At 41.6% G+C, this 24,642-nt stretch overlaps 1 protein-coding gene across 4 annotated transcripts in view; it reads left to right on the forward strand.

Annotated features, from left to right (window-relative positions):
- Positions 1 to 23,697, forward strand: part of LOC140488030 (SWI/SNF-related matrix-associated actin-dependent regulator of chromatin subfamily E member 1-related-like) — a 133,621-nt gene extending 109,924 nt beyond the window's left edge. For 3 of the 4 annotated variants that reach the window (XR_011962985.1, XR_011962987.1, XR_011962986.1), the window contains exons 11-12: positions 19,854 to 20,317; positions 23,016 to 23,697. The gene's annotated coding sequence lies outside the window, so the exon portion shown is untranslated. The remainder of the gene's footprint in view (positions 1 to 19,853; positions 20,318 to 23,015) is intronic. The other variant, XM_072587622.1, reaches the window with a different exon arrangement.
- The last annotated feature ends 945 nt before the right edge of the window (positions 23,698 to 24,642 follow it).

The following is a 24,642-nucleotide window of genomic DNA, read 5'->3' on the forward strand; positions in this document are numbered from 1 at the left end:
TTCTTTTCTCAGACAAGGGGACCAAAATTATACACAGGATTCCAACTGTGGTCTGACCAATGTACTGTATAATTTGAACAAAATCTCCCTATTTTTTATGCTACATTCCCTTTGAAATAAAAGTCAACATCCATTTGTTTTCCCTATTATCCTCTGAATCTAGATGCTAACTTTCTATGATTCATACACGAAGACCCACTCTGTGCTGCAGTTGTTAGCACCTTTCTTCATTTAAACAATAATTAGCTCTGCTATCATCATCCGAAGTGCATAACCTCACATTTTTCTACATATTCTATCTGCCAAGTTCTTGCATACTTATTTTACCTGCCTATATATCTCTGAAAATCCCTTGTGTCATCTTCACTACTCGTCCTCTCCCCAATTTTGTGTCATCTGCAAACTTGGCAATATTTCATTCAGTTTCCTCATCCTGTGTCATTGTTGCATTTCAGCAAAATCTCACTTAATAGAAAATCGCTTAATAGAAATAATGGGGTCTATGGGTCCAGACCAGCAATAAGAATCCCTCACAATTGCTCAAAAATCACCCAAAAGTCTAACACAAAGTACAGCACAGCTTGAATGAAGGTTGGAATCATATTTATTAACTGAACAGAAGTAAATTTAACACAGTACATATAAAAAATGCTCTCTGTACAGAACCTCTCACCGAAAACTGTCTGTCAGCACCTGACATCAGCCCATGCGCAGAATGGCATGAAGACGGAGCTCATTGCGCATATGCAGAATGGCACATAGACTTCGGCGCACGCGCAGAATGGCACAGAGATTTTGGGTGCACATCAGCGTACGAGCAGAACCAATCCCCGCTGAAATCACACTATTGCCAACCGAGTTAAGTGTTCTCCAAATTACCGTTCGGTAATTCTTCAGCAACATTACAACCAAATCGCATTGCTAAAACGTGTGTTATCTCAGAACTACCTGTAATTATATATTGTAAATAATTGTGACACTGATCCCTGCAGCACTCTACTGGTTGTAGGATGCCATTCTTCTGATCTATTTAATATGTTTGAAAGGTCAGAATTATCCCTAAAGAATAAGCATTCCTGACACTAAAATGAGACCAAAGTCGTCTTTCTATTAGGTTAAAACAATGACTGCAGATGCTGGAAACCAGATTCTGGATTAGTGGTGCTGGAAGAACACAGCAATTCAGGCAGCATCCAAGGAGCAGCGAACTCGACGTTTCGGGCAAAAGCCCTTCATCAGGAATAAAGGCAGAGAGCCTGAAGTGTGGAGAGATAAGCTAGAGGAGGGTGGGGATGGGGAGAGAGTAGCATAGAGTACAATAGGTGAGTGGGGGAGGGGATGAAGGTGATAGGTCAGGGAGGAGAGGGTGGAGTGGATAGGTGGAAAAGAAAATAGGCAGATAGGACAAGTCCGGACAAGACATGGGGACAGTGCTGAGCTGGAAGTTTGGAACTAGGATGAGGTGGGGGAAGGGGAAATGAGGAAACTGTTGAAGTCCACATTGATGCTCTGGGGTTGTAGTGTTCATAGGCGGAAGATGAGGCGTTCTTCCTCCAGGCGTCCGGTGGTGAGGGTGCGGCGGTGAAGGAGGCCCAGGACCTCCATGTCCTTGGCAGAGTGGGACGGGGAGTTGAAATGTTGGGCCACGGGATGGTGTGGTTGATTGGTGCGGGTGTCCCGGAGATGTTCCCTAAAGCGCTCTGCTAGGAGGCGCCCAGTCTCCCCAATGTAGAGGAGACCGCAACGGGAGCAATGGATACAATAAATGATATTGGTGGATATGCAGGTAAAACTTTGATGGATGTGGAAGGCTCCTTTAGGGTCTTGGATAGAGGTGAAGGAGGAGGTGTGGGTGCAGGTTTTACAGTTCCTGCAGTGGCAGGGGAAGGTGTCAGGATGGGAGGGTAGGTTGTAGGGGGGCGTGGACCTGACCAGGTAGTCACGGAGGGAACAGTCTTTGCGGAAGGCAGAAAGGGGTGGGGAGAGAAATATATCCCTGGTGGTGGGGTCTTTTTGGAGGTGGCGGAAATGTCGGCGGATGATTTGGTGTATGTGAATTGGTGTACCTTCATCCCCTCCCCCACTCACCTATTGTACTCCATGCTACTTTCTCCCCACCCCCACCCCTCCCTCTAGCTTATCTCTCCACGCCTCAGGCTCTCTGCCTTTATTCCTGAAGAAGGGCTTTTGTCCAAAATGTCGATTTCGCTGCTCCTTGGATGCTGCCTGAAGTGCTGTGCTCTACCAGCACCACTAATCCAGAATCGTCTTTCTATTAGCTGGTGAAAATGAGATTGCTTTCACCAACCATTCATGTGATACATGTAAAAATGGCATACAGGAAACTATCATGCTGACACCACACTCATTATACCATAGTAGATAATGTCTACAAAGGAGGAAATGGTGGATAAGGGCACAATTATAATGTTTAAAAGACACTGAGAGAAGTACATAAATTGGAAAGGTTTGGAGGGATATGGGCCAGAAGCAGGCAGGTGGGACTAGTTTAGCTTGGGATTATGTTCAACATGGATTAGTTTGACTGAAGGGTCTGTTTCTGTGCTGTATGACTCAACGACCACTTCCCCCTCGACTCCACTAACTCAAACCATGCAATGTCCTGGAAGAGATCAGTAATCAGAAAAATGTAGGTCTAATAAGGAAGAAATGGGAGGGTTGTTTGTGGAGAATGCTGGAAAATTACTCTTAGATGATCAAATGATCAAAACTAATCTTGGAGATGAAATTGATCATGTATGCAAATGCTACCTGACATGCTGAATAGTTTTATTTCAAATTTCCACCATCCATTAAATTTTCCCTCTGAATAGCTTATCTGTTAATTGACTTGATTATTTTGTTTGATGTGATCTTTGCCTCTCAAACCTATAGATTCTTAAAGTTCTTGACAGGGTACATGCTGAGAGGATGGAAAGTTTAGAACCAGAGAGTCTAGTCTCAGACTAAAGAGGTGTGAGTCTAAGACTGAGATGTGGAGGAATTTCATGTCTCAGCAGGTTTTGTGTATTTGGAACTCCTTGCTAAAGAGACCCATGGGAGCAAAGTCTTTGTGTACTTTAAGGCTGAAATCTATGTATTCTTGAAATGCTGGAAAGTGGATCTGAGGAATGTTGGATCAGCTATGATCCCATTGAATGTCAGAGCAGGCTGAAGGGGCTGAATGGCCTATTCCTGTTCGTATTCTTATGATCTTATGACCTTAAGGTGACGCTCCTTCAGCGAGCTTGGTGTTCCTTCAAAAGTTCTCACATTCTGAGGTTTGTGAACTGCGAACAAAGTTGCTGAAAGTCCCCAACCATAAGATCTCCTGGCATCTACATGAAATGCCAGTATTCTAATTAAATCCATACAATGAATTTTATGATCCAATTAACCAGAGGAGAATTTGGATGCAAGATTGATGTGATGGTTTAATGTTGAAGATGAGAATACAAGACCGCTTATGGCAATGCACAACATGAGGTGATACATCAAAATGATTTATGTTGATTCCAACAATTGAGAGGCAGTCTTTAAAGTTGGGAATGAGGGAAGGTCAATGCAAGTACTGTTGTCGTCTTGCATTATATTCCTTAACACAGAACCACTATTTTTATTGTGGATGGGTAAGCAGCATGTGTTCAATTTAATTGAAAATCTCAAACAGGTTTTCTTAACAAACAACTGATAACTTGCAATTACAGTGCAACTAGTATATATGTCTTCATTTGGAATAGTACTACTTAAACTTCTCATGATTGCTGGTCGTGTGGTGTTATTTTGGTCCTTGGCTCATTAGTATAGTCAGGAGTTCAAGCAGAACCACTCATACTATCCATGTTGAGACATTTTCCATGAAAAGTAACTTCAGGAAACTTCTGTGGAAGTATTCTGGAAGGCCCCTGTGGCTAGTCAATCTTTTTTCAAACTAAATTAAGGGAATGTAGACATTTCCTGGCAAGGACAATAGTAATTGCCCATCCATCTGGTTACCCTTGAGAAGGTGGTTGACAAGGTACCTTCATGAATGGCTGCAGTCCATACGCTGTAGGTACACCCACATTTCCATTAGGGATGGAGGGAGTTCCACGACTTTGACTTAGTGACAATAAAGGAATGGCAATAGAGTGCAAGGTTAGGATAACACTGGCTGGTACTGACCTATTTAGATCTTTGGAACCTTTGGAAGCCACCAGCAGATAAATTTAGGCTGATGGTGATGCGTGAGTGTGGAAGAGAGTTGGCCTTCCTTTGTTCAGTATGTGGGGAAGGTAGGGTGGAAGAGGTGAAGGGAGAAAGAACATCTGAAGTAAAAGATAGAGAAACTGAGTTGATTAATCCAGTTAGAGACATGCACTGAATTGGAAGAATCCTATTTTATCTTGGGTTGATAAAACTCCAAACAGAAAGGCGTTTTCATTTGCTTCAATCAAATCCAAGTGTTTCATGATCTGAGAGTCAACAGATGTCTGTAGTGCAGCCAAATGCAATACAACCATCTGGTGAAATGCACAGTTAACACGCGATGTAATAGCATCCTACCAGGAAGGTTAAAGAATAAAATATTACTCCTGAGTTGAGATGAATTGGTTTGCTTTGATTGTTAGCTCTGTTCTCCTATTTTGTCAACAGAAACCTTGTTGTAAAGAAACCACCTTTAACTGGAATAGTGAGGTTGCCTGTGCAAATTATTTTCTTCATTTGCTGCATCTAGTAAACAAAAATATCACTATGGAGTAACACCTCCGCCCTTACCTCCCCACTCCCAAGTATGCAGCATTTGACAATAAACAACATTTATATTTATTAGATTTCCAGAGTTGTTTGTTCTTTAATGTTGTTTTGGTAAAAACAATAACTTGTGAAATAAGTTTTGGGGAAGAAACTCTGAAATATTTTTTAAACCAAACTAAAAATGACTACATGATCATACTGGAACAGGAATTTGAAAAGGAATTTGTAACAGCAAAAACTCTTCGTTTTTGTGGCCAAGTATCTGTTCTCTGTTAGTCACTTATTTGACTTAGTAAACAATACTTAAATAAGGAAATTATTTTACTGAGAAAAGCAAGTACCAATTAAAGAGGCAAGTTCTCTCAAATGGCTGAAGTGCCAAAGGGCCTCTGAGGTGGGGAAGGTGCCATCTTAAATTGAAAAACTAAACAAAGAATTGCGGAATCGGGAAAACAGAAATGGCTGGAGAAACTCAGCAGGTCTGTCAACATCTGTGGAGTGAAAGCATTATCAATGTTTGGGGTCCAATTACCTTCCCATATATTGTTTACTCCTTCTGCATCAACCCCCACCCAGTCTTCATCATATATACTAACCTTTTCCTAGCTATAATCTGTTTTGAAGAAGGGTCACTGGATCCAAAATACTGACTTGGTTTTCTTTCCACAGAGTTTCTCCAGCAATTTCTATTTTTGTCTTATATTAAAACACTGGTAGAGAATGCTCTTATCACAGACTTCAACTTAGTATAGGAGTTTGAAACTTCTGCTCAACATGGCCATCCTAGGATTGGTAAGAGGCTGATTAACACTTTAGTACCGCATAGCACTCTATAAGAAGTCTGTGTGGCATTTGATGGCTAGCTATAAACCTAAAAAAAGTTTTCCTAACAGCAGTGAACTGATCGGGAGTAAAGTCAAATCGAAACATTTCGGTGCAATTCTGCTGATGATTTGCTGAAAGCTTTAAACTAGGAGAAAGTGAGGACTGCAGATGCTAGAGATCAGAGTCAATGAGTGTGGTGCTGGAAAAGCACAGCCAGTCAGGCAGAATCTGAGGAACAGGAGAGTCAACGTTTTGGATCTGTAACATCGATTCTCCTGCTCCTCGGATGCTGCCTGACCAACTGTGCTTTTCCAGCACCACACTCGTTGACTGAAAAACTTTAAAATAGCATTAACCCTTGCACCACCTCTAATACATCGATACATGTATATTTCCCTCCCTACCCCATCAGCTTGCCAGAAAAACTTTTCCCTCCGTGACTCCGTCAGACCAACACTCCCCTCCCCACCAGGCACTCCCCACACCTGGCACCTTTCCCTGCCTCCGCTGGAAGTGCAAAACCTGCACCCACACCACTCCCCTCACCTCCGTCCAGGGCCCCAAGGGATCCTTCCACATCCATCAGAAACTTACGTGTACCTCTGCCAATGTCATTTACTGTATCTGTTGCACCCGGTGTGGTCTCCTCTACATTGAGAAGACCGGACGCCTTCTTGAGGATCGTTTCAGAGAACATCTCTGGGACACCCGCACCCATCAACCCACCACGCCATGGCTGAACACTTCAAATCCCCCTCCCCTCTGTCAAGGACATGCAAGTTCTGGGTCTCCTCCACTGCCAAACCGTTACCACCCAAAGTCTGGAGGAAGAATGCCTCATATTCTGACTTGGGACCCTGCAACCAACTGGGACAAATGTGGATTTCAACAGCTTCCTCATTTCCTCTTTCCCCCCCATTATACCAGTCCCAAGCCTCCAACTTGGCACTCCCCCCCCCGACCTATGATCTTCATCCACATATCGCTTTCTCAGCTACATTTTCCCAAACCCCACCCCCTCCCATTTATCTCTCAGCCTTGACCCACAAGCCCCTTTCCTGATGAAGGCCTTATGCCCAAAATGTCGATTTCGTCTGCTCCTTGGATGCTGCCTGACCTGCTGTGCTTTTCTAGCAACTTACTCTTGACTCTGATCTCCGGCATCTGCAGTCCTCACTTTCTCCTATACATATATACATATCTTTGTAAATACTTTTAAAATATGTTTCTGCTTGGTAACAGACAAAAGTGCTTCATCTTTACTTCAATGAATATCTTTGCTGTGCATCCATTATGATGTAGTACAGGACCCTTTAATTTGATAAGGTACGAAAAATGAGTCATATAAACATTTCTTCTGAAAAATAAGGTGGCTTGGAGTGCATTTTGATGGAATTTTCATGATTACAAAGGGAATTGGAAATACAGATCAAGCTGGAATTTAGTAGAGGATTCAAAGCTGGGACGTTAGTTGATGAAATGTAGCCAACATTTGGATAGAGTTTCCATCTGTCTGCTAGCCAGTAATCCCAATAGGTGGACCTATTGAGTGAGAGTGCTGGGTTTTATTAATACAAAACAATCAGGCTACAAACTGAGTCTGGGCAGTCTGTGACCCAGGCCTATACTCCAAAGCATAGTTAGGTGGGTCCATTTTGAGGATGGTAGAGATAGCAGACTGTGTGAAAACCCAGTATGGGAGTGGCACACTTTCAGTTATGAAGTCCCAAGGAAAACATTTGCTCCTTCCAGTTCCACAAAAAGGAAATAAGACTTATCATTTGTGTCCCTCTTGGATTAGAACACTAGCTGGAGTCATGCAGAGTATGCATATCACAAGTTCCATCCGATTCAATCTTAAAATGATAATTAGGATCTTACCTGTACTGTAATACTTGGATTTGCATAGTTGGAAGACCTACCTTTTGATATATACAGGCCTTCCTGTATTACACGGGCCTTTTGACCATCCTGTTGTTAATGCTTATGAAGATGGGAATAGGCATGCTATTGATAAATCATGAGTCACCATTCACGAATGCTAATGCTCTATTTCTGTCAGGTAAGAGTGAACATTCGCAACCATATAAATGATTAGAATTCTCTAGTTGAGCTGGAAAGGTGGTAAGAATTCCTTTAACTATCTATGCTGCAGTATGGACGTTGGTCTGGCCACTTTAGAGTTGCGTGAAGTGAATTCATAGTACAATATCTTACAAAGCCATGTTTTACTGTTCCCAGATTGGGATGGTGGTTTCTATAAAAGTGAAGGTCATTATAGCTTATAGTCCCACAGAACCTCTCCAGGAGGTATCAGCTGGATCAACTATTCTGCAGTACACACAAATACAAGGAACGTAGCAGTCACTATACACTTTTTCCTGGGTAAGGGAGGCAGGAATAAGACAGGGAGTATCATTTTCACACCTGACAGAATTCCCTCTGAAGCAGACTCCTCCATGGAAACAGATATGAATTAATCATAGATGAGCACCTCAACTTGGATTTGTAAAAAGTTACTATTTCTACTTGTGGTCATAGTTATTGTGGCTGACCTTTACTTTAAATGAAGTGTGCCTTAGACTAACTGTAAAAGGTCAATGATTGCCCATTGTCCCTCAGGGGATATCTCCGATATTGCAACAGTTCCAGTTAGAAATATTACTCCTATTTCATGATACAACATACACTTCTTCCATATTGCAGCCACTTCCAAGGAAACTTTTGACTGCAACAGCTCATTTGGAGATCTCACTCCATGATGGAAGTACATATGCTTTTATTAGAGAAAAGTCCTGACCACAGATAAGGAGCTCCCCATTTCAGCAACTCCAAAAAGCAACTACAAATTATGGCAATGCAGTAGCTCTTAAAAGACTGCAGCATATCATATAAAGGGAAACTTTTAGTCATGCAGAAAAGTTTTTTTGTTGCTCATTCATTGTTCACTCTACTCTCTGTTTTAGCATTTTAGGCTTATCCTGTAGTCTGGTGAATTTGATTCCTTGCTTAAGTTTTTTTTTGAGTTCAAAACAAGATAACTCCGTGAAGAACTTAGTGAAAAATGAGAGAATCCAACATTTTGCTACCATTGCAGCGTAACAAGCTCCAGGCACAAATACAAACACCATTATGCATGTTCACATAGATCAGCAGATTTTCTTTGCAGTACATTTCAGTAGTGCTGCAGTACTTGGAGGATTGCAGGTTAAACGGTACAGTTTGACCTTTCCATGAGCAAAAGAACAGGGTCTTCATAATATCATTTGAGTCATCTTGGAGCATATCCTATGCAAATTTCAAACTAATGCCATGCAAACTAATGTGCATTGTTTTGCATTTATCTCTAGAGAAGTCAACAAAATTTACAATTCAGTCTTTCTTTCCCACTCATTTACCTCACCGCATCACATCATCCAGAAAAATGAACTCTGGTACTCCAGAATTGTATTTACATATCTGTGTGCTTAGAATCTTAGGATGTTGTAGAGCCAGGAAAGGCCAATCAGCCCATTTTTGTGTGTACTGATACTTTGAAAGAGCTTCCCAATTCGTCCCATTCACTCTTTCCCCATATTTTCTACCCTACAATCTTTATTTGTTTTGAAGTTTATTATTTGTTTCAACCAGCTTTTCAGTCAATGTGATCCAGATGATGATAACTCTCTGTTGAAAAATTAAATTCTCTTCATCTCATCCCTGCAACTTTTACCAATCAACCCTAAAATCTGTGTTCCCAGGTTACCTATCCTACTGCTGGTGGAAATAGTTCATTCTTGTTTCTTCTGTTCAAGCTTCATTGGTTATTTATTATTCAAAGAGGATCCTAAGCAGTGCCTATTTTAGCATTCCCAAATAGCTTGAGGTAAGGAACAATGACCTACAAACCTTTGGACTACTTTTTACTGCTCTCAGAAAAGTGCTTGATTTTAGTGTCCAACAACCCCACTCCAAATGAGCTACCAAAACAGATTTGAAGATAAATAAAATCAGAAAGTACTGGAAATACTCAGGAGGTCAGTCGGCAGCAGTGAAGAGAAGCAGACTGAACAGGCAGAATCTAATTCCTTGAACCCTCTGACCACCACAATTCAGAACTGATCCCCAACTTGGCCTCCAACCTTAAGGCTAATTGAGAGCTTTCAGAGACCACTCATTTTGCTGGCACTCATAGAAGGACAGGGTGTGAAAGTGAGGGATGGTATGTCACATGATCATATTATACCCAGCTAGCCTCACTTGTGGCCTAGTGTGAGGCAGCATTCTGTCTTCTATTTGATATTGGTAAAGATTATTAGAACCTAGAACTTAGAACATTACAGCCCAGTACAGGCCCTTCGGCCCTCGATATTACGCCGCCCTGTCATACTAATCTGAAGCCCATCCCACCTACACTATTCCATGTACGTCCATATGCCTGTCCAATGACGATTTAAATACACTTAAACTTGGCAAATCTACTACCATTGCAGGCAAAGCATTCCATACCCTTACTACTCTCTGAGTAAAGAAACTACCTCTGATATCTGTCTTATACCTGTCTCCCCTCACTTTAAAGTTGTGTCCCCTTGTGTTGCCATCCCCATACTTGGAAAAAGGCTCTCCTTGTCCACCCTATAGAATCCTCTGAGTTTATTGTATGTCTCTATTAAGTCAACTCTCAACCTTCTTCTTTCTAACGAGAACAGCCTCAAGGTCCTCAGCCTTTCCTCGTAAGACATTCCTTCCATACCAGGCAACATCCTAGTAAATCTCCTCTGCACCCTTTCCAACGCTTCCACATCCTGCTTATAATGCGGTGACCAGAACTGTACATAATACTCCAAGTGTGGCCATACCAGAGCTTTGTACAGCTGCAGCATAACCTCCTGGTTCCGGAACTCAATCCCTCTATTAATAAAGGCCATAACACTGTATGCCTTCTTAACAACCCTGTCAATCTGGGTGGCAAATTTCAGGGATCTGTGTACATGGACACTGAGACCTCTCTGCTCATCTGCACTCCCAAGAATCTTACCATTAGCCCAGTACTTTGCATTCCGATTACTCCGGCCAAAGTGTATCACTTCACACTTGTCCACATTAAACTCCATTTGCCACCTCTCAGCCCAGCTCTGCATCCTATCTATGTCTCTCTGCAACCTACTACATCCTTCGTCACTATCCACAACTCCACCGACCTTAGTGTCGTCTGCAAATTTACTAACCCACCCTTCTAAGCCCTCATTCAGGTCATTTATAAAAATGTCGAACAGCAGTGGACCCAACACCGACCCTTGTGGTACGCCGCTAGTAACTGGACACCAAGATGAACATGTTCAATCAACTACAATCCTCTGTTTTCTTTCAGCAAGCCAATTACTGATCCAAACTGCTATGTCTCCCACAATCCCATTCCTCCGCATTTTGTATAATAGCCTACTGTGGGGAACCTTATCAAATGCCTTGCTGAAATCCATGTACACCACATGAACTGGTTTACTCTCATCTACCTGTTTGGTCACTTTGTCAAAAAACTCAATAAGATTCGTTAGGCACAACCTACCCTTCACAAAAACGTACTCACTGTCCCTGATCAGATTATTCTTTTCTAGATGGTTGTAAATCCTATCTCTTATAACCTTTTCCAACACTTTACCAACAACTGAAGTGAGACTCACTGGTCTGTAATTACCAGGGTTGTCTCTACTACCCTTTTTGAACAAGGGAACCACATTTGCTATTATCCAGTCCTCAGGCACTATTCCTGTAGACAATGATGATTTGAAGATCAATGCCAAAGGCTCAGCAATCTCTTCCCTTGCTTCCCAGAGGATCCTAAGATAGATCCCATCCAGCCCAGGGACTTGTCTATTTTCACACACTGCAGTATTTCTAATACCTCTTCCTTGTGAACCTCAATCTCTTCTAGTCTAGATGCAAGTATCTCTGTATCTTTCTCACCAACATTTTCATTTTCTATAGTGAACACTGTCAAAAAATATTCATTTAGTGCTTCCCCTATCTCCTCTGACTCCACACACAACTTCCCACTATTATCCTTGTTTGGCCCTAATTTAACTCTCGTCATTCTTTTATTCCTGACATACCTATGGAAAGCCTTAGGGTCAACCCTGATCCTATCTGCCAACAACTTCTCATGTCTCCTCCTGGCTCTTCTGAGCTCTCTTTTTAGGTCTTTCCTGACTTCCTTGTAACCCTCAAGTGCCCTAACTGAGTTTTCACATTTTGTCCTAACATAAGCCTTCTTCTTCTTCTTGACCAAGGATTCCACTTCCTTAGTAAACCACGGTTCGCGCGTTCTATATCTTCCTCCCTGCCTTACAGGTACATACTTATCTAGGACACACAGGAGTTTTTCCTTGAATAAGCTCCACATTTTTAATGTGCTCAACCCCTGCAGTTTCCTTCCCCATTCTACGCTTCCTAAATGTTTCCTAATTGCATCGTAATTTCCCTTCCCCCAGCTGTAACTCTTGCTCGGTGGAGTACACCTATCCCTTTCCATCACTAAAGTAAACCTCTCAGAATTGTGATCGCTTTCTCCAAAGTGCTCACCTCCTTCCAAATCTAACACCTGGCCAGGCTCGTTACCCAGTACTAAATCTAAAGTGGCTTCGCCCCTTGTAGGCCTGTCTACATACTGTGTTAGGAAGTCCTACTGCACACACTGGACAAAAAGTGACCCATCTATAGTACTCGTACTGTAGGGATCCCAGTCATTATTTGGATAGTTGAAGTCCCCCATGACAACTACCCTGCCCCTCTCACTCCTATCGAGAATCATCTTTGCTATCCATTCCTCTACATCTCTAGGACCATTCTGAGACCTATAGGAAACTCCCAGCATGGTGACTTCTCCTTTCCTGTTTCTAACCTCAGCCCATACTACCTCAGTTAATGAATCCCCAAACATCCTTTCTACAACTGTAATATTGTCCCTGATCAACAATGCCACACCTCCCCCTCTTTTACCAGCTTCTCTGTTCTTACTGAAACATCTGAATCCCGGAACCTGCAACAGCCATTCCTGTCCCTGCTCTATCCATGTCTCTGTAATGGCCACATCGAAGTCCCAGGTACCAACCCACGCTGCCAGTTCACCCACTTTATTTCGGATGTTCCTCGCGTGGAAGTACACACACTTCAAACCAGGTTCTTGCTTGCCAGCGTCAGATACTTGATTTGGGAACTCCCTACTCTCATCCTTTTCTGTACCTGTCCTACAATTTTGGTTCCCATCCCCCTGCTGTATTAGTTTAAATCCACCTTTAGTGAATTTCCCACCCAGGATATTGGTACCCCTCTGGTTTAGATGAAGACCATCCTGCTTGTAAAGGTCCCATCTACCCCAGAAAGAGCTCCAATTATCTAAAATCCCGAAACCCTCCCTCCTGCACCATCCCTGGAGCCACGTGTTCAACTCCTTTCTCTCCCTATTCCTCACCTCACTAGCACATGGCAGCAAACCAGAGAAAACAACTCTGTTTGTCCTAGCTCTAAGCTTCCATCCTAGCTCCATGAATTTCTGTCTCAAGTCCCCATCTCTCTTTCGACCTATGTCTTTCGTGCCATTGTGGACCACGACTTGGGGCTGCTCCCCCTCCCCTGAAGGATCCCAAAAACATGATCAGAGACATCACGGACCCTGGCACCCAGGAGGCAACACACCAACCATGAGTCTCTTTCGTCCACTCAGAAACCGCTATCCGTCCCCCTAACTATCGAGTCCCCAATGACTACTGCTCTGCTCCTCTTCCCCCTTCCTTTCTGAGTAGCAGGTGCCCCACTGCTTTCCCCTTTTAAGTCATCCCCCCCCCAGCAGTATCCAAAACGGTATACTTATTGTTGAGGAGAATGGCCACGGGGATCCCTGCACTGTCTGCCGGTTCCCTTTCTGTCCCCTAACTGTCACCCATCTGTCTTTTTCTTTTATTTGGAGAGTGACTACCTCTCTGTAAGTCCTGTCAATAACCCCCTCTGCCTCCCTAATGATCCGAAGTTCATCTAACTCCAGCTCCAATTCCCTAATGCGGTTTTCGAGGAGTTGGTGTTGGGTGCACTTCCCATCTGGCAGCTGCCATCACTCTAGGATAACTAACTTCCTTACAAGACTGTAAGGATCCATCTGACTGGACGCAATGATCCCAGTCCACTTACCTGTGTTCCAGAACTCAAGTGACAATCCTTCTTCTAAGTCCTAACTGCAGTGTTGACAGTGGTGCTGCTGGCACCTGAGAGCTGATGGCCTTTGATTGGCAGGACACATGCCCAATAAGATTCAGGCACCAGACAGCAAATAGCAGCATTCCTGCTTGGAATGGAATTTTGTCAAGTCTCTTGAAAAAAAATTGGGTGTAGCCAACTCTCCAGCGAGTGGAAGGGCTGATCATCTTAACCATTAAATTCCAAGATTTAAGATCAGTGAGCCTACTCCAAAATATCTGAAAGCGTGTCATCAACCTGAAACATTAACTGTGTTTTTCTCAACAGGCACTATGTGCTATATTGTTTTTATTTCAGATTTCAGTATCTGCAGTATTTTGCTTTATATAACCTTTACTGTTTGTTTCCTTTCAAAAGCATTTCTACAGGCCTCAATGCTTATTATCAACATAACCCTTACTCCATTGGTACTTACTGAAGCAAGCTCGAGGAGCCATGTGACTGCTTCCCGCTCTTATTTCTTATGTTCTTACTTATCTTTGTTGTACTGGTTTTTAATGGTTAGATTATGCTAAGGTTCAGAACACTGCTACAGCCCTTTGCTCAATAGCGAAGAACGTTTCTTCACATTTGATCAAAAACTGATCTGTCATTCTCCTTCTGCCTAATTTATCTAATATCAAACTACTCTGAACATGCCTTAAATGATTCTGAATCACATTCTTTGGAGATGGTGAACTGACTCAAAATTTCTTTTCTTGACCATTCCAATTGTGGCATGGTGGCTCAGTGGTTAGCACTGCTGCCTCACAGCGCCAGGGAGCCAGGTTCGATTCCAGCCTCGGGTGACTGTCTATGTGGAGTTTGTACATCCTCCCAGTGTCTGCATAGGTTTGCTCTGGTGTCTTCCCACATTCCAAAAGATGTGCAGGCAGGTGAATTGGCCATGCTACATTGCTCATAGTGTAAGGTGCAATAGGCAGGGGTAAATGTAGGGAAATGAGTCTGGGTGGATTATTCTTCAGAGGGTCAGTGTGGTCTTGTTGGACCAAAGGGCCTATTTCCACACTGTAGGGAATCTAATCTAATCAATCTTCATGTAATTTCTTTTAAATTTCTCCAAAAATCTTAGGGCTTGTTAAGTACCTCTATACACATATTAGCTCTGCATTAAGAAAGATGATTTACTAAGGATGCAAATCAGCAACCTGTGCAAGCTTTCTTTGGGCTATTTTAATTAATAATAACTCACTCGCATATTTTAATTATACATGATTTCCCCAGCTTCCAATGAGAATTCTCCAATAACTTAAATATAATGGTCTTGCATTGATGTCTGGCTGAGAATTCTGTGCAAAATACAATGTCAATACCAGGTACTCAAACGTTTTGTTTGGTCCTAGCATATCTATTACACCAGGCTAAATTTGCCTTTATATACAAAATTATGATGCTTTTCAGATACAAAGGATAGTGTTAAATGAGTACGGTACTCTTTGTGAACGTAGGAACGAGAGAAAACCATTTTGCCCGTTGCCTTTCGATAACATTGATTATGGCTGATATTTAAATTAACTGCACATACTTGGCTTTGAGCTGTTGTGGTCTCCTGAACAAAAACCTACCGATTGTAGATTTAAAGTAAACAACTGACCAAGCAACAATTGCCATTTGTGACAGAAATGGATCAAAATCCAACATATGAGAGTTTCTTGCATTTCTGATTGTGCTTTCAAAAATGTGATTAAACAAATTATTTATTTCTCATGCAGAAAATTAAATTGCTTTCAAAGGTAATAGAAAAGTGTCTCTTGTGACCAGAAAACCATGAAAAGAATATTATTGCCTGTGATAATAACATTGAAATTTTAGATATTCTCTCAATATGCGCTTATTTAATAATTGCATGTTTAAGAATATGTAAATAATGTTATAATTCTCATTGTTTCAGAGGTTGGCTTGCATCACTTAGTTGAACGTCAATAATATATCACAGATCCAGAAGCCAGAGAGATTTCTTTTAACACTTAACTTCATACATAAATAGAATCTTTAATGCACCATGTAGTGCTAATGTTTCCCTGCAATCTGTGGTTCCATGCATATTGGCAGCTAATGCGAAAACTTGTCTAAAATGATAGTCTATACAGGTACAAACAGATACTCTGCAACATTAACACAATCTGGAAGAAATTTATCATTTGAAAACTTCGACTTAATCCCAGCACAGTGCATCTGTAAATAGAGCCCAATTAGAACTACTGTGATGGAATCTTATTGGGGTGTGAGCAGTGTTGGCTATGCTGAGACCTGTGGCAGAATTGGGTGGGAAATCTGGTGAAGCCTATCCCAACATTGAGAGTATCTCACTGCTTTTGCCTAAAGCGAGTTTCTCATAAGGCAGCAGTGAGTTGCAAAATTACAGGTGTCACAGTTCATTAAGTATTTTATGAGACCAACTTGCCTTATTAATATTGATCTGCTATCTTACCAAATGCACCGACCGAGCTAAATATCAAGAATTCTTGGCGTGGAAGTTAGAATAGGTACCTGTCAGCTTCACGAAGGTGAAAGTGAGGATTGCAGATGCTGGAGATTAGAGTCAAGATTAGGGTGGTGCTGGAAATGCACAGCAGTTCAGGCAGCATCCGAGGAGCAGGAAGATCGACATTTCGGGCAAAAGCCCTTCATCAGGAATGAGCGCTGATGAAGGGCTTTTGCCCAAAATGTCGATTTTCCTGTTCCTCGGATGCTGTTGACCTGCTGTGCGTTTCCAGCACCATTTTAATCTTGACCTGTCAACTTCGGCTCACATTATCTCCACCCAGGGGACGGCACAGTGGCCCAGTGGTTAGCACAGTTGCCTCACAGTGCTAGGGATTCGGGTTCAATCCCAGCCTCGGGCGACTGTGTGGGTTTCCTTTGGGTGCTCTGGTTTCCTCCTACGCTCCAAAGATGTGCAGGTTAGGTGAACTGCCCATGCTAAATTGTCTATAGTGTTCAGGGATGTGTAGGTTAGGTTCATTAGTCAGGAGTAAATGTAGAGTAATAGGGTAGGGGAATAGGTATGGGTGGGTTATTTGTCAGAGGGTCGGTGTGGACTTGTTGGGCCAAAGGGCCTGTTTCCACACTGTAGGGATTCTATGAGCATTCATGTTTCTCAACACCAAACAGCATCTCACGGCAAAATCCTGTCCTCATCCTTTTCCCCAGATATCGGCATCCAACATTCTTTAACCATTCAGAACCATCCTGGCACCTCTCTGATACGATGGAAGTGCATACTGGCTTACATTGCAGGGTGCACCAGGAAGGATAATTTCCACGGCATGGAAGACATCCAGCTGAAGGACTGGACTATGCTGCATCTCAGGGCTGCTCATTTGCTCTTTTTCATTTGTTCACTTAGCACCTACCTCATACACTCAACATCCATACTTTGCCTTGCCATACCTTTGACACATTGGTGCTTCCCCCAGCCAGAGCAAACGTTCTGTTGACATTGTTATATGGTGCAGATATGCAGAGGGGCTGCTAATTAATAGGATTCTGGAGGTGGAGGGGACAACTTGGTGAATGGCACACTGAGACATTAATCTAACATGTGCCATCTGCCTGCACGACATATACTCTACAGGTTTGCACAATTTGTCCCCTTGTTTAAGAAGGGTAGGAGGGATAATTCAGGTAGTTACAGACCTGTGAGTCTAACATTAGTGGTAGGGAAGCTACTGGAGAAGATACTGAGGGATAGGATATATATCCATTTGGAAGAAAATGGGCTTATCAATGATAGGCAGCATGGTTTTATGCAGGGAAGATCATAGAAACTTAATAGAATTCTTTGTTGACTGTTGATTGATGAGGAAAGGCATGTAGATATCATATACATGGCCTTTAGTAAGGCATTTGATAAGGTTCCCCATGGTAGGCTGATGAAGAAGATGAAGTTGCATGGGGTCCAGGGTGTTCTAACTAGATGGATAGAGAACTGGTTGGGCAACAGGAGAAAGAGAGTAGTAGTGGAAGGGAGTTTCTCAAAATGGAGAACTGGGACTAGTGGTGTTCACAGGGATCTTTGCTGGGACTAATCTTGTTTGTGATTGATATAAATGATTTGGAGGAACATGTAGGTGGTCTGATTAGCAAGTTTGCAAATGACACTAAGATTGTTGGAGTAGCAGATAGTGAAGGGGAATGTCAGAGATTACAGTAGAATATAGAAAGATTGAAGAGTTGGGCAGAGAAATGGCAGATGGAGTTCAATCCGGACAAATGCGAAGTGATGCATTTTCGAAGATCCAGTTCAAGAGTGAATCATACAGTAAGTGGAAAAGTCCTGGGGAAAATTGATGTACAGAGAGATCTGGTGTCCAGGTCCATTGTTCCCTGAAGGTGGCTATGCAGTAGATTGGTCAAAAAAGCATACCACGTGCCCTCCTTCATCGGATGGGGCATTGAGTACAAATGTTGGCAGATCATGTTACAGTTGTATAAGACTTTGGTTTGGCTACATTTGGAATACTGCGCACAGTTCTGGTCACCACATTACCAAAAGGATGAGGATGCTTTGGAAAGGGTGCAGAGGAGGTTCACCAGGATATTGACTGGCATGGAGGGTGCTAGCTATGAGGAGAGGTTGAGTTGATTAGGATTATTTTCATTAGAAAGATGGAGGTTGAGGGGGGTCCTGATTGAGGCCTACAAAATCATGAGAGGTGTAGACAGGGTGGACAGCAAGAACTCAATTACTAGGGATCACGAGTTCAAAGTGAGAGGGGAAAAATTTAGGGGAGATATGCGTCGAAAGCTCTTCATGCAGAGGGTGGTAAGTGCCTGGAACGCGTTGCCAGCGGAGGTGGTAGGGGTGGAAACGATAGAGTCATTTAAGATCTAACTAGACAGATAAATTAATTGTCAGGAGGCAAAAGTTTATAGATCCTGAGAAAGTAGGTGACAGGTTTAGATAGAGGATCTGGATCAGCACAGGCTTGGATGGTCAAAAGGCCTGTCCCTGTGCTATAATGTTCTTTGTCCTTTGTTCAAATGGACATGTTGGAAACTAGCTGGGAGCCAGTCCTCAATCCAGTCAATGGAGGGGAGCTGTTATCCATCAAGGGATCCCAGTACATTCCACAGTCAGTCATCTACTTCGGATGCTCACGGTCAGGGGATTTGTCCGTCTGCAGTCCAGAGAGTGTTCAGCTGTTTGACCTGTAGGACCAGGAGTAGTAGTCAGGTGGATCAGGTCTCTTCATTCAGGAAGCTGCAAACACAGTGATCAAGGGTGTACGTCATTTATGTCTAGTGATGCACATTGAAGTCAATCAGATGACTAAGGCAAATACTGTCCTGGGGTTCCATCTGTTGATTGTTTAAAATGAAGCAAGGGAGGTCTGTAGGAGCAGAGCAGATGGATCATTGTCAAATGGGATAAGGGAGACCGTGTTGAGTGGGGACAAAAGAACATTTTTTTTAGATTAGATTAGATTACTTACAGTGTGGAAACAGGCCCTTCGGCCCAACAAGTCCACACCGCCCCGCCGAAGCCCAACCCACCCATACCCCTACATTTACCCCTTACCTAACACTACGGGCAATTTAGCATGGCCAATTCACCTGACCTGCACATCTTTGGACTGTGGGAGGAAACCGGAGCACCCGGAGGAAACCCACGCAGACACGGGGAGGTCGTGCAAACTCTACACAGTTAGTCGCCTGAGGCGGGAATTGAACCCGGGTCTCTGGCGCTGTGAGGCAGCAGTGCTAACCACCGTGCTGCCCTTTTTTATATATATTGCACTCCCTGTAAGGCAGTGCATTTAATAATGACAGTGCTGGGATTAACTCAAGATGTATGCAGATATGTAAATCTGGATGTCGACTTCTTGCATCATGGTAGCCCACAAACCCACCAACACACTAAAACAGCAGCTAATGAACTTGAAAGACCTTACTCAGATAACAAGCAAAGCTAATATCATTTACAAAATACCTTGCAAGGACTGTAACCTGTAACAAACACTACATTGGACAAACAGGCAGAAATCTAGCCACCAGGATACATGAACATCAACTAGCCACAAAAAGACATAACCAACTCTCACTAGTATCCTTACTTACAGATAAGGAAGGACACCACTTTGACTGGGACAACAGATCCATTCTCAGACAAGCCAAACAGAGACATGCATGAGAATTCCTAGAAACATGGTATTCTAACTGGAACTCTACCAACAAACACATTGACTTGGATCCCATTTACCACCCGCTGAGAAAGAGAAAAGGAAATGGCATCATCAACCCAAGGAAAGCTAAACACATAAATAGAAAGTGGGCCAGACCACCTTGCTTCATCTGGAGGCTCACTGATGATGTTGCCCTAGTATGGGGACGAAATGTTTGAAAACAAACCTTCCAGTTCAGCGAGCAAACCTACATCCAGAACCTGAACCTGAGCTACAAATCTTCTCAACTCGCTAAGATATGTGGATCAGCAGGCTAGAAGGAAAGAAAAAGAAGCAAAGAAAGATGGAAATGAGATATATAGAAGTAAAAGAACTGAAAGAAGAAAGAGAAACACATTTAGGTTTGCACAAAATTTGTTGTAACACAGCATAATAAAAGAAGCAAAGACAGGAGAAGGGTTTATAAGGAAAGATGCCAGGGGTTATTTCAGAACTGCAGACTAGCCTAAAGTTCTACTTTGATACTCAATGAAGTTTTGACCAGAACAATTGAATAGCATTTGTTTTCTCTCCTCCAATTTCATTTTAGATTTCTTCCTTTGCTCTCCAACTTGTGCTGATACCTCTCTTAAATAGCATTATTTTATTCTGTGAATTACCATGAATAGTGTAGGTTCTAAAATCTGATCACCTGACTAATCTGAGTCAAATGTTATGAAATTATTATGAATCTAGAACAAGTTTACACTAATTTTGTATTCAAAATTATGAAACTAGTATCTCTGATCCATACATTCTGTTTGATTTCCACATTTCTAGGTAAATTTATATACAGAAGAAGAACATCCCCTGATAAATTATACAACTTTGAAAAACAATGCAACCAGATGCAGGCATGCACAAATGAACTGTATTTCAGGCAAAAGATTTTAGGCAGAACAGAGAGTGAAGAGCATGAATTTGTAGCAAAATCCAATTACTCTGGCCTTGATTTTTATTTCCAGGTTAGAAATGCCCATTTGGAAGAAATCCCCACCCCATAGACCAAAATGACTGGACACACTTCCTGTTTTTGATCTTGTGAGGGCTGAATTGACAGTCCGTATCCAGCACAATATTCAATGTTTAAAAATAAAGTTGTTCCTGCTCTTATCCCCCTCACTCCCGTCATTCTCCATGCTCCATGCCAACTGACCATCATGAACTCAATACCCTATGCGAATCCATTCATCTTTCATGGTTCCTCATACCTCATAGACCTGCAATCATCCCAATGACCCTTTACAATTCCTACGCCAACTCAGTTTCCAATTCATACTCCCAGTCAACATCCTTTGCCCTTCTCTCTCCATGCCAATTCACTTACTTATTTTCTCAGGAGGCATGCTGATGGAAAGTGATCTGTCAATTGATGATATAGGGGAAAAGGAACACTTTAATTTAAACACTGAATATATTCAAATACCTTCAATTAATCCCCTCTGTAAACAAACATGTCCGTTCTATAAGCAGTTTGAGCTGTCTAGTAAAATGTTTACTCAATAGGTACCCTATTGTGAAAATGATAATCTAGGAAAACTGTTGTGAAGCACAAATCCTATAATCATTTTATGTGACCAGGTACTATGAAATACCTCACACTTTTTAATTAATTCCATCCATTGTATTGACAGTTCTTTGACAACTTTTACAAGTACAATGATTTTACTTACTTTAGAAAAGCATGCCTTTTCACAATCTAAAGGATACTCTACCTCTGCCAAAAGTATCTCTGGACGAGATTCAAAGGGGCATCTTACCTCCCTAAAAGGGGGCAACATAAAAATTCCTCTAGCCCTGACCCCTCACACCCCTCACTACACACCTGATTTGTCCCATGCTCCACCCATGCAACCTAATGTCTTCTATGCATCATGGCCTTCATTGCTCCTGTGCAACTCTCTGATCCCTACCTATCCCCAGAGTTCCTCATTCCCCCTTGCCAACCTGATGCTTTTTTCATCCACTACTCTTTTCCCTTTCACCTGCTAGATTGACTCCTTGAGTATCCATGCAGATTTGAGAAAAAAGTATTGTTCTATTGCTTAAATATTGTATTGCTGATTACAACTCATTGACAGAAGCATTCTAATTAATAAAATAATAACATTTTGATCATTTTTGACAGATCCTGGCACATGGGCTATTCCAAGAGATTTTAACATAGCCCTTTGTGCACAATCATCTCCATAGTTAACAGTTCCAAAGTATTCCTGACACCCATCCACAAATAATACCTAACTCCCTCCACTCCACACAAGATTCCTGACATCATCTCCCTGGGACTATATTCCCAGAATTACCTCCGATCTCCTGGCTATCCAAACTAAATGAGTTGAGAATAGTCCTGCTCCTACCCAATCTAATCTCCACAATCCAAGTCTCAGATACCAGGAAATCTAAAATTTGACTTGACTCGAGGTAGTTGGTCATTAAAATAGTGAGGTATGTCAGGAAACTGTGCATGTGCAAACTACCTCCAATTAGCATCCATTTAGAAAAAGGGGAAATTCTAGCTTTGGGAATTCCCAACTTCTTTCAGCATAATGGAGATGGAAGTCTCTGCATTTGTCTCTCGCTGATTTGTATACCCTCTGGTTATAAGGAGAAATAGAGCAACATTCATTCTCTGAGAACACAAATAGCTAGAAATTTTACATCTGTTGGGGATACAAGGTATTAATAAAACAACGATGATCTCAAGTTAAAATGTAACTCCTCGAAAATGCTAACGACTTTTAAATTGTGTATTTTTTACCCTCCTTTTTTGTACTAGATGCTCTCACCTTTATAAACCTTATACTTCTAAGTGTCATTCATTATAACCTGTTTGTTTATATTTATTGATAACATATTTATTATTTTTCTCCCTAAAGCAAACATTGCAATTTTCTCCTTAATGTTGAAGTTGTGAATATGTTTTGATTGTTGTGTGATAAAGCTAAAAAGTAATAAAGTAGTTGTTGTGGCTGGGAGAGAGAGAGGGATAAAAAAGAGGGAAACTGAATCACTCCTCCTTACATAGTCTGAACAATTAATGCTCTTTCTCTTTATTTCCAGCATGGTGATATTGTTCACCATTTGGCTTCATTTCCAGATCTTGTGAAGACACTTCCCCACATCATACAAAAGGCAGTGGCTATGAGCTTGATCAAATTAGGCTTTGCTAGATGATCAACTGAATCTGCAAGTCCCCATGGATTTGGCAAACGTGGTCACCATGAGCTAAGGCATTGAATAGATTGGACTTAGTACTTTTTAAAATCATATTATGAAAACATTTGATATTTAACATTTTTCAGTACACGAGTTATATGTTTTGTGGAGATGGTTGGATTTTCTTTTCATAGGTCAATGAAAACAAGATACTTCTGGGAATCCACATAATTGCTAGTTTTGGTTGAACTCATTTTTGGGAGCAAAACCTCTTTTGTGATCGAATTTTATGGGCTGTTCTGTTTGCACAGTGGGGTAAGTTTACCATAGAACAAGCTGTTCAGCTTGAGGCTCATATTTCTGAAATACATTTGTTGTGTTATCAGTGTGAAACCTGATTGTTCCTTTGGAAGAATGTCACAATATTGTATTCCCTGACCAAGCTGTGTCTACCAAGATGTCACGACCATGCATGCAAGAACACCAGATCAAAGACTTGGGAACATAATATGCCTTGTCTATTTTTCTCCCCTTCAAGAAAACCACCATGACAAGGAAAGTGCATTTTTTTTTCTGTAAACTCTATCTCTGCAAAGTAAAATCAATTTTTCTGAACCTTGGCTGAAATATCTGTGCTCTTTTATTTTCACATAAAAAATCTTGTGTGATAGCCACTTCTGCATCTTCACCAAATGGGTTTCATTTATAATAAATCAAATATTCTATGTTTATTAAAGAAAGATGGTGGTGAATCTTTCATTACAAGTCTAATACAGGTAAAGCATATAATTGGTCATCTTAGGATATTGGCAAGACATCTTTTAAATTTATGTGTGACCTATGGAATAGTGGGATTAGAGAAAAGAATGTGCTCACCTCCCATCTCATTCATTATAATTCCTGCATTTATTGGTGATATAGACCATTTCCTCTGTGTCTGTATTGAGGGAAATTTTTTATAAGGAAATGAAAATGATATCTTAGGCAGTGTAACATAGAGGATGTAAGCTTAAAGTTATGTTTGTACTTACTGTTTTGAATTTTTTTCTTAATCTTGTCCTTAATTCTGTGAAGAGTTTTTCAAACATGTGACAGGGTCTTATAAAAGGAATATTGACTGGTAAATCCAAGTCAGGCTGTATTGCAAGCTTTATGTTGGATGGAGTAAGAGTCTGGATCACTTATTGAGGTTTCCCGAGCAAACATGCGTATAAATATTTTGTAAAAAATCAAAACCTGATCTTAGCTTTTTTACTTGCTAGTAATGAGGAAAGTGGTTCAGACATCAGTGGTGTACCAGTACATTCCAGATGTGTTTTCACCTATTGTTATTTTAACCATGCAATTTTTAGAGTCAACTTTTGCAGACATGTTGATCTCATATTTAAATTAGCAGCTATGAGAACCTCAATGTAATTTTGACTAATGGTGGCAGTTCTATCCAGGGCAATTGAAAAACAAAACTGGAGCAAAGGAGTTTGAGGGATAACCTTATTGAGGTTTATAAAATCAAGCGAGGTCTAGATAAGGT

This window comes from Chiloscyllium punctatum, chromosome 2 (genome assembly GCF_047496795.1).
Source record: "Chiloscyllium punctatum isolate Juve2018m chromosome 2, sChiPun1.3, whole genome shotgun sequence".
NCBI lineage: Eukaryota > Metazoa > Chordata > Chondrichthyes > Orectolobiformes > Hemiscylliidae > Chiloscyllium > Chiloscyllium punctatum.